The 15,029-nt window shown below is 38.7% G+C and overlaps 1 pseudogene; it reads right to left on the bottom strand.

Annotated features, from left to right (window-relative positions):
• Positions 1-4,547: 4,547 nt before the first annotated feature.
• On the bottom strand, positions 4,548-5,535 carry LOC138085794 (olfactory receptor 7A17-like; annotated as a pseudogene).
• Between the last annotated feature and the right edge of the window lie 9,494 nt (positions 5,536-15,029).

Here is a 15,029-nt window from a genome sequence, read left to right as displayed (position 1 = left end):
GTTCAGAAGTATCAATTCCTTGATGCACAGACTTCTTGATGTTCCAACTCTCACATCCGTACATGACTACTGGAAAAAACATAGCTTTGACTAGATGGACTTTCTTTGGCAAAGTCCCTACTTTTTAATACACTGTCGAGGTTTGTCAAAGCTTTTCTTCCAAAGACCAAGTGTCTTTTAATTTCGTGACTGCAGTCACCATCTGCAGTGATTTTGGAGCCTAAGAAAATAAAGTCTCTCACTGTTTCTTGTTTTCCCATCTCTTTCCCTTGAAGCGATGGGACCAGATGCCATGATCTAAGTTTTTTGAATGTTGCATTTTAAGAATGCTTTTTCACTTTCCTCTTTCACTTTCATCAAGAGGCTCTTTAGTTCCTCTTCACTTTCTGCCATAAGGGTGATGTCGTCTGCATATCTGAGGTTATTGGTATTTCTCATGGCCATCTTGATGCCAGCTTGTGCTTCATCCAACCCAGCATTTCTCATGATGTACTCTGCATATAAATTAAATAAGCAGAGTGACAATATACAGCTTTGACGTACTCCTTTCCCAACTTGGAACCAGTCCATTACCAACCTGGAATATAACAGTTTCAAATTACATCATCATGTCATTAAGAAAGGTGTCATAATTGACTAGTTGGACCTCTTATTTGCTTTTACAGGAAAAGTACAGAATTCTAAGAAATTACAGAAGGACAGTTGCAACATTGTTAATCTTTGTAACAAAGAAGGTAGGGCACTTATGAACCAAACACCAGAACCAGCAATCCACAAAGTGTGTGGGGCAGGTGGGTGTTCATGGTGACAGGATAGTGCAGAGTTTGACAGATGGCCATGAAGTGGTCATAGGCTTTGTGGTCAGTACAATGCTGCTCAAATCTACAAAGAGTAGGTAAAAGTATATTCATAGGTTATGGCTTTGCCTTCTCTGGGATGGTGGTGAATGTGAAACATATCTTAAAGGAACAGATTGGAAAAGAAGAATTACATGAGTGTGTGGAAGTGGGAGTCAGAGATGGTGACCAGGATAATTAGCAGGTTTCTAAGCACAGTGATCTGGTACATGGAGAGAAAATGTGAAAATATAAGGTGCTGCAGTTCTGGTTTATCTGATAATTGCAGAAGAAGAAAATTTGAAATTCGTATATCATTTCCTGGTCTCATGTGGCCCTCATCAACTTGTTAATTTTTTTCTCTTTGATAATAGCCATTCTTACTGTGGAAGGTGTACCTCATTGCAATTTTGGCTTCTGCTCACTTTTTTTTGAATAGCTTTAATATTCTTTCTTTTTAATAATTTTCATTGAAATGTAATTGATTTACAATGTCATATTAGTTCCAGGTGTACAGCAAAATTATATATATATATGTATATTCTTTTTTAGATTCTTTTTCCAGTATAGATTATTACAAGATATTGAGTTTTTTCCCTGTATTTAATTCCCTAGGTCCCTGTTGATTGCCTATTTTATATAGATATTAGTATATAAAAATGGTATTCTTTCACTGACTTAAAAAAATTTATTTATTTATTTGTTTGTTTTGTTTCTGGCTGCACCGAGTCTTCCTTGCTTTGCGAGGGCTTTCGCTGGTTGTGGAGGTGGGGGCGCTACTCTTCGTTGTGGTACGAGGACTTCCCACTGTGGTGACTTGTCTTGCTGCAGAGCTCAGGCTCTAGAGTACAAGATCAGAAGTTGTGGTGCCCAGGCTTAGTGACTTTGTGGCGTGTGGAATCTTTCCAGACCAGGCATCACCCACAGTTTCTATTCCCGCCTTGGCAGGCAGATTCTTGTTTGCTGCACCACCAGGGAAATCTTTTCATTCACTGACTATTGACAGTTTAAATACGTGTGTGTTGGAGAAGGTCTTTTGCATTGAAACATCTATGTGTCCTATTATACCTCTGTAGATGTGTGCATTCGGTTCCTTCCCCAGACTTGGAAAATTCTCAGCTATTATTTCTGTACATAATCTCTCTGTTCCTTTCTCCCTCTCTTCTGCTTTTGAGACACCCAGTATCCTTCTTACCTGTCCTAGTAGAGTTAGAAGTTTCTCAGAGAATATCTTCATTAAAAAAAAAAAATCTTAGTTCTGTCCTCACATCTACCTGAATCATTCTACCTTTGAACTCACTATCTCTCTACAGCATGTGGTCTCCACTTCCAGTGCTTTGCAATTCATCCTTCATCTCATTTACTGAATTCTTCAGCACCAGATTTTCTGTTTACTTATGTTCAAGACCTTTCATTATTTTAGAAACTGTTCCTTATGTTCATTATTTTTATTCCTTAGCTAAATGAAGCATTTGGAGGAGTTTTCTTGTAGCTTGTTGAGCTTCTTCATGACACTCTTTTGAATTCTCCACTTGCTTGATCACCATCTTGCACGACATTAAATTAGTTCATGGAAAACTGTTGTTTTCTTTTTGTGATTCCATGTTACTGTGGTTGTTCATGGTGCTCAGTGGGTTGCGCCTCTGTCCATGCATTTGAGGAAGCAAACAGTGTTCTTATGTATGTAAAGCCTTGTATACTTTGATTCTAACAAATGAACAGATTGCTAACAGAGGTCCTTCTGCATTTTTCGATTAACTGACTTTGTGGCACAAGTTTTTGGTTTCTTTCTCATGAGCTGCTCCTGCCATATTTGAGGAACTACATTTTTTGCATTTCATGGCCTCTTCCAGACACATTGTCATTGTCCTTGCCATCAATGTTTGTGCCTCCAGCATCAGTGGTGACCTGGTGTTGTCAGTGTCCCTGATGTGGCTGGCATCTTTGCTGGGGAGGGGTCATAGAGTGGTAGGTGCTCTTGCCACATGCACGGTGACCTTGTATGAGGGCCTCCCCCCACGCACCCACTGATGCCTGGTTCCCTGGGGCTGCAGGTGCTGCTGCATCCAGGAAGCCGGGGTTACGCGCACCACCTCCAGTGGGACACCTAGGTGCTCTGGGGCTGCAGCCTCAGCTGCCTCGACCATGGGGTGGATCAGCATCACCGCCTCTGCTGTTCCCCTGGCTCCACCTCCTCCAAGTGAAAAATCTGCTCCCCTTCAGATGTACAGCTGTGTGTATCTCTGATGTCCTGATGTGTTGGGTAGAAAAAAAAAAAACTTTGTTTATGCATGATGTTATCTACAAGTTGTAGATTGAGGGGAGAAAAAAAGAGAGTGTCTTCTGCCACCATAATACTGACGTCACCAATGATAGACTTTTCCCCACAAGCTATAAGGTTAAAATTGGGGCTTCCCAGGGGGCTCAGTGGTTAAGAATCCACCTGCCAATGCAGGAGATGCAGGAGATGCAGGTTCTATCCCAGGGTCAAGAAAATCCCCAGAAGGGAAAATGGCAACCCACTCCAGTATCCTTGCCTGGAGAATCCCATGGACAGAGGAGCCTGGTGAGCTACAGTCCATGGGGTCATGAAGATCAGACACCACTAAGGACACATGCATAAGCATAAGATTAAAATACACAAATAAGTGGAGTAGACTATCACATGTTAGTGAGGAAAGAATTGCTACATGGCTCCATACAACCTCATGGATGAGCTTTAGAGTTCCAAGATATGGAATTACTGAGAAACATAGACTCATGAGAAATCCAGCAGAAACCAGAACACCTCCTTAACATTAAATCTCATTTGATAATAAAGACATCACATTAGAGGAGTTACTGTTAGGAGGAGTGGTTATGCAGCAACAAGTAAATGAATAAAATAAAAAATGGTATAGGACTGAGATCAACTCCAATAATCTCATTCTATGCATTTATTCTGATCTTTAAAGATAGCATTCATTACTCTGTTTTTTAATTGTATTACAGATAATTATATTAAAAAGTTTTTCCATTGCAGTTTCCTCCCAGGTAAGCAGGATATTGGCAAACATGTTTGCACAAATTGTGACCTGAACCACATGACTCGATAGGCAATCAAGCCCTCTAGTGAGTCATCTTTGATCATGAGGTTTATATGCATACTGTACATATAGAAAGATTTGACCCTTGAATAATGCAGAGTTTGGAAGCAATGGCACCTTGTGCAATTGAAAATCTGCCTGTAACATTGCAATCAACCCTCCTTATCCATAGCTCCACACCCTCTGATTCAGTCAATCCTTTTATAAAATTATATAAATTGCCTTGGATTTCACTTGTACACTTTTTTACATGAGTAATATATTTCAGGACAATTTTTTTTTCCAGAAAACAAGGCAAAAATTACTCAGGATGACATTTATCCTTTAAGAAAGTATTATTCCTCATGTCACTCCATAAAAAATAGAAATGCCCAAATGCCCAAATATTTCATATTCAAAGTTTTGAAAATTTTGAAATAAAAAAAGCACAACTTAAAAAAAAAAACTAAATAATAGAATGAAAAGAAAGTTTAATAAAGTGAGTAACTGAGATTGTATAGAAAAGTTGAAGTTTTATAAAAATGGATATCCAAAAAAATAAGTAGAAGGAGGAAATATTATTCCACACTGAGGAAAGTGTCACAATTTCTGAATCTCAGGCTTGAGCAATGCAGTCAAGGGCACTTCATCTGCCCCAGGACAACTGGCCTTTTTATAGCTATTATTCCGTAGACTCTCTTCACAGCCCTCTTTATGTCTTTGTTCCTCAGACTGTAGATGAAGGGGTTCAGCATGGGTGTGACCACAGTGTACATTACGGAGGCTGTTGCACTTGAGCGTGAGCTGTGGATAGCAGCAGAGCTAAGGTACACTCCCAGGCTCGTACAATAAAATAAGAAGACAACCGAGAGATGAGATGCACAAGTGGAAAATGCTTTAAGCTTTCCCTGAGTTGATGAGATTCTTCGTATGGCAGAGACTATCTTAGAGTAAGAGTAAAGGATACCAGCAAACGGCCCACCAGCTAGTAGCACTGATGCCACATACATCACCATATCATTAAGAAAGGTGTTAGAACAGGCAAGTTGGACCATCTGACTGAGTTCACAAAAAAAGTGGGGAATTTCCACCTCTGTACAGAAGGTCAGCTGCAAAGCCAGTAAACTTTGTAACAAGGAATTCATAGCACTCATCATCCAGGACACCAATACCAGCAGTCCACAGAGCCAAGGGTTCATGATGACCGTGTAGTGCAAGGGGTGGCAGATGGCCACAAGGCGATCGTAGGCCATCACTGTCAAGAGGAAGTCATCTAATCCTGCAAACAATATGTAAAAATACACCTGAACGATGCAGCCTTCATAGGTTATGGCTTTGCTCTGGTTCTCGATATTCTGCAGCATCTTTGGGATGGTGGTTGAGGTGAAGCAGATGTCTACAAAGGACAGGTTAGAGAGGAAGAAGTACATGGGAATGTGAAGGTGGGAGTCAGAGATGGTGACCAGGATGATGAGCAGGTTTCCAAACACAGTGATCAGGTACATGGAGAGGAAAAGCCCAAAGATGAGGGGCTGCAATTTTGGATCCTCTGAGAATCCCAGAAGAAATAATTCAGAAAATTGTGTATTGTTACCTGGTTCCATGTGGTGGAGGTGACTATCAGGAAAAATAAAAATAACGTGAATAATTTTCATACAAATTGGCATAACTCGCATAGTGCAATTTCTATTTTTCTCTCAATAAATTATATTTAATATCTTGTGTTTAGAAATGTTCTATTTCATCTCTACCTGGGCATTTTTCACCCATTCTCAGCATATTCCCAAAGAAATCGTGCATTCTACAGTTGTAATGAGAAATACTTTCATACATTTGAAGAATATATATTGAGTGTCAACCATGTTCAAAGCACATATTGTTTAGTCGCTAAGCCGGATCTAGCACTTTTGAGACTCCCTGGACTGTATGTAGCCTGCCAGGCACCTCTGTCCATGGGATTTCCCAGGCAAGAATACTGTAATATGTTGCCAATTCCTTCTCTGGGTGATCTTCTCATCCCAGGGATTGAACCCTCCTCTCCTGCATTGCCAGATAGATTCTCTAACACTGAGCCACCTGGCAAGTCCCTCCAAACAAATACAGGTAACAAATAGATGGTGCCGAAAAACAATAATGTTCACAATCCAGTGATGGTGAAAGATGATGTGTAAATATAATATATAATATGACAAGTAATAACAGTTGGTATGAAGAAAACAAAACTAGATATAAAAGAGAGTAGTAGGAGGTATTTTCATGTACAGAGTGTTCAGGTAAGGCCAACAAACAAGGTGATAATTGAACAGAGAGCTCAAGAAAGGGAGAGAATGATCTAGTATGATATCTAGAGAAATATGTGCCTGGCGAAGGAATGGCCACTACAAAAGACCTAAGGAAAATGTTTGTTCTTTGCACTTTATGAATTTAGTTGCAAAAGCATCCGGTGAATAAAAGCATCTCCCATCCTTAGTACCTTCTGCTGACTGAGGTCTGGGCTCCGTGATATAGGGCACCTTAATATATGAGTCCAAGCACCTCTGCTTTAAGAACTGCTCTCAAGGCACAAGCACACACACACTCACACACACACTCACACCATGTCCTCCTGGGCTATGTTCCTACTACACATTTCACACCCAGAACCACCTTCCTCACACCATATACCATTATAACTCAAGCTGATCATGTCAGATCATCTTTCTCCTACAGAATGTATAAATTGTACCCATAAATTCTAGTTCACAGACTGCCGATGGATCAATAAACTTGGGGTTCATTTTTATGATCACTCTCAGCTTTGTATTTAAAGAAATATAAAAAGTATGTGTGTGTGTGTGAAAGAGAGGTGGAGGGAAAGAGAAGAGAGGGAAATGAAATGGACATTAGGGGGTAAAAGATTTAATAAGCTCTAATAGTCCCTGAGACTACGTGATGAATTAAAGCTTCCTTTGTTTGGCAACATTCCAATTCCAGTTATCTCTACTTGACGCCCAGGAAAAATAATTTTCAAAAATAAAAATACATGTTTACCTTGACAGAACAGTTATACTTTTATAATGAATGAAACCTGAAATATTTGACTACCCCAAAAGAAAAATGGGCAAAGTAAATAAAGTGAAGTGAAGTGAAGTGAAGTCGTTCAGTCATGTCCAACTCTTTGCGACCCCATGGACTGTAGCCCACCAGGCTCCTCCATCCATGGAATTTTCCAGGTAAGAGTACTGGAATGGGTTGCCATTTCCTTCTCCAGGGGATTTTCTTGAACCAGGGATCAAACCCAGGTCTCCCTCATCGCAGGCAGATGCTCTACCATCTGAGCCACCAACAAAAATGAGTATCCAAAGGAAAACAACAAAAGCTAAATGTGTTTTATATAAAGCAATAGAAGACATTTTCCCAAAATCTTTTCCATTTCTTTGACCAATTTTTTACTGTTCTATAGGGAATGAGACAAGCTCTTTCCCAGTTTTCTTATGGGACATCGTGTGTTTGTTATTCTTGGAGTTTATGCACTGTCATATTTTTAAAATAAATCTGATGAGCCTACCCCAATGCTATTCTAGTCTTTGTTCGACATGCAAAAGGCTTTTCAAACTATATTTTGTAAATTCTATAGACACCATGTCAATCCATCCTTTTGTCCTGAATATGTTTTTTCATAGGATTCATGCCTGAAGACATTATATTATATTATAATAGATGTTCATTGTACTATTACTTTACCATGACAATGCAAAATCCTAATCATTAGAGACTTCAACTGCTATGGTACAATTTTTTTCCATAATATCCTTTTATTATCACAATCTGTATATATCTGTAGTTGTTTTTCTCTTTTCATTCCTATTATTGTTGACCTATAGCTTTTCTTTTTCTAATATAAATTTATTTTAAATAGAGGCGAATTACTACTGTACTTTCAGAAAGATATGTGAATATATGTGCACTTGTATAGAAACGGGCTTTCCAGGTGGCGCTAGTGGTAAAGAATGCAGGAGGCATAAGAGAGGCATGTTCAATTCCTGGGTCAGGAAGATCCCCTGGAGAAGGGAATGCAAGCCACTCCAGTATTCTTGCCTGGAGAATCCCATGAACAGCGGAGCCTCGTGGGCTACAGTCCATACGGTCGCAAAGAGTCAGATACAACTGAAGCCACTTAGCATGTATGCAGGCAAACAGAAACGTATTTAAATATATGTGAAGTTACAAAATAAAGGGAATTGCAGGAAAAATAATTGAATAAACTATTCCCAAAGCAATTGTATTTTTAAAAAATTGAATGGAGTTTCACACACTAACTCAAGCAAAAAGTAATGATTTACTGATATCCAATGGAAAAATAATTAAATTGGGAAATGTGTAAACATGAATATATTATATAACGTTCCTGAAAATTATGACACATTAGATTCTCAGTTATTATATATTGAATGAATCAGGATTTACTTCTCAATTATAGATTTCATTAAATACATATAAGATTGTACTTCAATTTGGGAAGATTAGATTATCAAATAAATCAGAGGGATTATCGATCCAATGTAAAAACCAGTCCTTTTTGGTGAATACTTAGAAAACTACACACTAAAATCCACAAGTGTGCTGAACTGCCTTAAAGCAAGATATCCAGCGTAAGATAGACATATTTAACTAAGTAAAATAAAAAAGCTTTTTTATGGCAAAACAGTCCCTAAAAGGTCAACTGAGAAACAACAATTCTTAAAAATCATTTCAAAAGCTGATGGTGGTAGAATAAAAAGCTTATATCATATGGGCATATAATAATAAAATCGACACATCAAAATGACAATTCAAGGTATTATTTTTTATCAAGCTCAGTAACAGTTAAGAAAAGAACACTCTTTCACAACCATCCATCTAGGGAAATACTTACAGAGTTTTCACACAGTTTACAGTGGTACTTTGAAACAGGGAGCAAAGGTGCGCTATCTGTATTTGCAGACAGAAATTTAAGATGTTACACTGTTGGGAAAACCATCCAAACAACGGCACAGATATTAAAAGTACAGAAGTTCTTTAACTGGATACTTCTCAGTCTCAATACTGTTGACATTCTCAGACAGGTTGTTCTCTGTGGTGGTCCTGTGCCTTGCAGGATGCCTAGAGCATCCCGGACCTCCACCCACTGTTCCAAGAGTAACAGACAGATATTTCTACAAGCATTGTTCAGTGTTCCCAGGGAAACAGAGTTTCTCTTGCTTAGAAACACAGTTTAAATTTAACAATCGCAAATATTTTTGTAGGAATGATATAATAGCAACTTGAAGAGAAAGATTAGGAAAGACAGTCTGCAGTGTGAGTAGCACAGCCCCTTAACTAAACAGCTATTGAAATAATGAATCTATATTACACTGAATACTAGTTGATTGGAAGAAAATCCCTGGGGCATTATTGACCAGTAAAGGAAAAGGTAGGAAAAAAAAAAAAAAAAGACTGCACTGAATCAAGAGTCTCTGTGATGTGCATAGGATTCTATTCATACATTTGTGGAAAAGTGTATGAATAGGTGTTTGTACCTAATATAGAAAGAAAAGTTTAAAAGAAACTAAGCATATGTGAGACAGTGTTACTGAGAACAAAGCTAGGTTAAGTGGTAGTGGTTTTAAAATAACTGAATGTAACAAGATTGAATGAATATCTATAACTAAGTTTCATAAAGACCTGAACAGTAATAACTTAATGATACCAACATTGGCCACTAATTCAATGTTAAATTGCCAAAGAATTGGAAATAAAAGAAGATATTTTAAATGCAAGGAGGAAGCAGTATTCAAGTTCAAATTTTTTCTTAACTAAAGATACATGGATTCAAATATGTTCATGAAAGACAAAGGTAACATTTAATCAAATGGTTAAAATATGATTTCTATATGATGTCTAATGCTAATACAACTTTTATAAATACATTTAACCACAAAAGATTAAAAGGAACAATAAAGAAGAGAGAGTAAAAGTTAGAAATATGTTAATAGGTGGTTGTGTATGTGTGTGTGTGTGTGTGTGTGTGTGTGTGTGTGTGTGTGTTAAGTTGTTACAGTCATGTCCAACTCTTTGCAACCCTGTGGACCGCAGCCCTCCAGGCTCCTCTGTACATGGGATTCTCCAAGCATGAATACTGGAGTGGGTTGCCATGCCCTTCTCCAGGGGATCTTCCAGACCCAGGGATCCAGCTATTTCTCTTACGTCTCCTGCATTGGCAGGTGGGTTCTTTACCACTAGCGTCACCTAGGAAGCCCATAATAAGTGATTAATTAGCACTAAAAAATATGCAGGAAAACAATGACTGGTATGTTTTTAAAACAAGTATTGCCAAGTGAAGAATATTACAGTGGTAGCTCAATTCATTCAATAAAGAATGTAAAAACCAATGGAGGGAAGACCATATGACTGACTGATCACATAAATTTTATAAATTACCAAACATTCTCAGAATACATCTATATATACATAAAACAACTAAATGGCAAGTATTTTGTGGAAAGAAAATAAAGCTTCCAATTTATTTTGAATAATGTGAGCAAAGACAGGAATTAAAACACTCCAACTGCAGCATACAAAGGGTTCTCACAGACAGTTTTTGATCAACAGAGTAAATGTGTAACACAGAGATAAATATATATATGTGTGTGTGTGTTTGTGTGTGTTCAGTCATTTCCAACTCTTTCTATATGAGAATGCACATAAAACTTTTCAGCAAAGGTCTTTCCTGATTGCCCAGTGAGTAAAGAATCTGCCTGCAATGCAGGAGACACAGGAAATGTTGATTTGATCCCTGTATGGGAATGATCCCCTGGAGGCGGAAATGGGAACGCACTCCAGTATTCTTGCCTGGAGAATCCCATGGACAGAGGAGATGGCAGGCTACAGTCCATGGGGTTAGAGAGTCAGACACGACTGAGTGACTGAACATTACAACAAAGAGATGGTACTATCTGTCAAGAATCTTTTTTAATTTATTTATTTTTAACTGGAGGATGATTACTTCACAATATTCTATTGGTTTCTGCCCTACGTCAACATGAATCAGCCATCACATACATGTTTGCAGGGATATATTTTCATGAAGCCTTTAGTTCAGATCTCACTCATTAATATGGAAACAGTCAAATATGACCCACCTTAAAAAAAAATCCTTACTTCACTGTACATCTGTCCACATCTAATAAGTTATTTCTCCACTCTTGTTACTTCGTATTGTCATTAGGCTTATGTTCAAATTTTACTGAAAACACTTTATGCCTCCCATTCTCTCTTCTACTTGAGCATTCATTTTTATCATTTAATTGGCAACACTGAGCCTTGCCTTACTGAAGTCAGTGTTTGCTTCTCTTTTGCGTGCCTGCTAGGTTGTTCAGTGGTGTCCGTCTCTTTGCGAGCCTGTGAACTGTAGCCCACCAGGCCCCTCTGTCCATGGGATTCTCCAGGCAAGAATCCTGAAGTGGGTTGCCATGCCCTCCTCCAAGAGATCTTCCTAACCCAGGGTTCGAATCCGTTTGTCTTATGTCTCTTGCATTGCCAAGCAGGCTCTTTACCACTACGCCATCTGCAAAGCCCATGCTCTTCTTTTAGTTCTAAGTAAATACATTTATTTATGAATTAGTGTTTCCTGAGTTGTGCTAGTGATAAAGAATCCACTCTCAATGCAGGAGATGCAAGAGACTCAGGTTCAGTCTCTGGGTTGGGAAGATCCCTTGAAGGGGGAAATGGCAACCCACTCCAGTATTCTTGCCTGAAAGAGTCCATGGACAGAGGAGCCTAGCAGGCTACAGTCCATAGGGTTGCAAAGAGTCAAACATGACTGAGTGAATGAGCCTGCACACACAATAATCAGGGTAGCAAACTACCACACTAATCTCTGGTATCTGAGTTAGGCTGGACTCAATCACAGGTGACCTCAGATAAATGTTCAAGTTTTGCACTGTATTTCTCTCCCACTGTGTCTACTGAGCTCTCAGACTCACCTAGATGGGAACTGAAAGAAGGTCTTTATGTGGAAGTCCGAATGCCTCCTGAAGTGTTGATAATAGAGACTGAAGCTCTGTGCCCACAAGACAGCTGGAGGGAGTAAAGGACTGGTTTCCCAGCCAGACTCAGGTTTTCAAAGGAAACATTTTCTGTGACGTCCAAGATTTCTCAGGCTGAGGGGACCACAGCAGAGAGATTTTATAGCTCACCTGGCTTCTCAGTAGGCACCTTTCTGCTGTAACACCCATACTCTGTACCTGATTTCCCTGGGGGCCAGGGGTCTGGACAGAAAGGAAATTTTTCCAGTTCATTCTTTGTTCCTAAGATACCAGTTTACAAGGCAGGTGAATTCTTTTTTTATTACTCCTTTTCGTTAATTGTCCTGTGTCCAGAGGTCTAAACCATCCCAGCATCTTATCCCAGTCTGAGCTAAAGTTTCCTCAAAGTCTAAGGTTAAGAATTCTCACTTAATTTAGTCCCTCAGATCTTTTAAGTTTTCACTAGTGGTGAACACATAACTCCTGATATTTCTAAAAAATATTTTATGAGTGTGACAACTTTGTCCTTTCATATAAAACCTTGGGCACTACACTCCTTGGGTCCCCGACATTTTTGCCAACTCAGTTAGGATTTTTATGCTTATATCAGAATTTAAGAGCTGTCCTTTAGTACTTCATTATGAATGTTTCTAAATCTCAGACAAATTTAGATATTTTTATACACTGTAACCTAACTTAGCACGTTATAGGGACTGTCTGCCTTAATTTTTATAGAAGTTGATTCCTTGATATAGTTTTCTTATATATTATGACTTTATTCTCTATTATAGAAATAAGACACAGAGGAGTTTAATGTTCTGCTCAAAGGTATGACCAAGAAAGGGATGGAGTCTTGATTAGGTGTTTTAATTGTCAGAATGCTTTTAGTTCATAAATTCTGTGGCAGTGATTTGCAATCAGAGATGACTTTGCAGCTGGTTATATTTTTCAGGATATAAAAGGATTCTGCACATGTATTGCATAGGACAGTATCCAATACTTATAATTGTACTGCCTCAAATACCATCAGTGAAAAAGTAGAAAATTTATTCTAGTCCAGCATTTTTCTAAATTGACTATTCTTAAAAATTACCAAGAACTATAGATCAAATAAAAACTGTGATTCAGCAGGTGTGATTCAAGGTACCAAAGATTCTGCTTTTCTAACAAGATCCTACATGTTCTTAATGCTGCAGGTCCTTGTCTGGGTAGCCAGAACATGGTTCTGTTATTAAATTCTGCAAATTTAGATATTTTTATACACCTAGTGGTTCAGACAGTAAAGAATCTGCCTGAATGTGTGAGATCTTGTTTCGATCCCTGGGTTGGGAGGATTCCCTGGAGGAGGGCATGGCAACCCACTCCAGTATTCTTCCCTGGAGAATCTCCATGGACAGAGGAGCCTGACAGACTACAGTCCATGGGGTCACAAAGAGTCAGACATGACTGAGCAACTAAGCACAGCACTGTACATACACTATAACCTAACTTAGCACATTATAGGGACTTTCCACTTTAATTTTTATACAAGTTCATTCTGTGATGTAGTCTTATGTTCTTCATTCTCCATTATAGACATGAGCCACAGAGGGATTTAATGTTCTGTTCAAAAGTATAAGAAAGTCTTGATTGGGAGTCTTGATTATCAAAGCACTTTAGTTCACAAGTTCTGTGGCAGCGATTCTCAATCAGAGATGACTTTGCAGCTGGTCATGTTTTTCAGTGTCTAAAGGGCTTCTACAAATGTAATTCATAGGACAGTATCCAATACAATAATTATACTGTCTCAAATACCATCAGTGAAAAGGAATAAAACTTATTCTAGTTTAGTACTCTCCTAAATTGACTATTCTTAAAAATTACCAAGGACTATAATTCAAATGCAAATTATGATTCAGCAGGTCTGATTCAAGGTATCAGGGACTCTGCATTTCTGACAATGTCCTACATGTTCTTGACGCTGCAGGTCTTTGTCTGGGTAGCAAGAAAATAATTCTGTTAGATTCAGGCATAAACTGTTTTAGGTCTTCATCAAGAATCTTCCATGTATGTAATTGTGAACATCTCACTCACTTTGTAAGCAGTGGTAAATTCTGTTTGACTTTTTTAGTGGGAGAAGTCAAGGGTGGGATGGTTTGAGAGAATAGCACTGAAATATGTACATTACCATATGTAAAACAGATGATTGATCTGTTGCAAGATCAATTCATGAAGCAGGGCACCCAAAGCCAGGGCTCTGGGACAACCCAGAGGGATAGAGCAGGGAGGGAGGTGGGAGGGGGGTTCAGGATGAGGAGGACACATGTATACCTATGGCCAATTCATGTTGATATATGGCAAAAAAAAAAAAATCAAAAATACCGTATGGTAATTTTCCTCCAGTTAAAGTAATCTTTTTAAAAAGAACTTTTGAGTGACATCAAATGATATATATCTGAGAAAAGACACTTTAGTAGGCAGAATAAGATACTCAAAAGATAACCACAGCCCATTCTCAAGACCTTTTGAATATCCTATCTAGGTAGCAAGGAAGACACTCTCGAGTGGGTAGCCTATCCCTTCTCCAGGGGATCTTCCCAACCCAGGAATTAACCAGGATCTCCTGCATTGCAGGCTGATTCTTTACCAGCTGAGATACCAGAGAAGCCTGAGATTATATTAGCAAATGGAATAAAGTGGATAATCATTGATCTTGATAACCAGATTAGCATGGATATTCAACTTGGAATAATGTAATCACAGTGCTCCTCCAAATGCGGAAGAGAAAGAAGAAGAATTAGAGTCAGATAGATATTTTTAAATGCTCTGCACCTGGGTTTAAAGGTGGAGGAAAGACCATGGAATGCTGGCGGCCACTAGAAGTAAAACAGCGAAGGGAGCGCATTGTCCTCTGGAGCATTCCGGAAGATCATGGGCCTGCAGACATCATAATTTTAGCTCATACTTCTGAAGAGTTTTAAGATGCATGTATGTTTTAAGCCACTAGCATGGTAATTTGTTATAGAACTTCAAGACAGGTATATGTTTTAAGCCTCTAATGTGGTAATTTGTTACAAGAGCATGCATGCATGTTAAATCGCTTCAGTGCTGTCTGACTCTTTACG

Source organism: Capricornis sumatraensis, chromosome 9 (assembly GCF_032405125.1).
Source record: "Capricornis sumatraensis isolate serow.1 chromosome 9, serow.2, whole genome shotgun sequence".
In the NCBI taxonomy this organism is placed as follows: Eukaryota; Metazoa; Chordata; class Mammalia; order Artiodactyla; family Bovidae; genus Capricornis; species Capricornis sumatraensis.
This window is presented reverse-complemented; position numbering and strand designations above follow the sequence as displayed.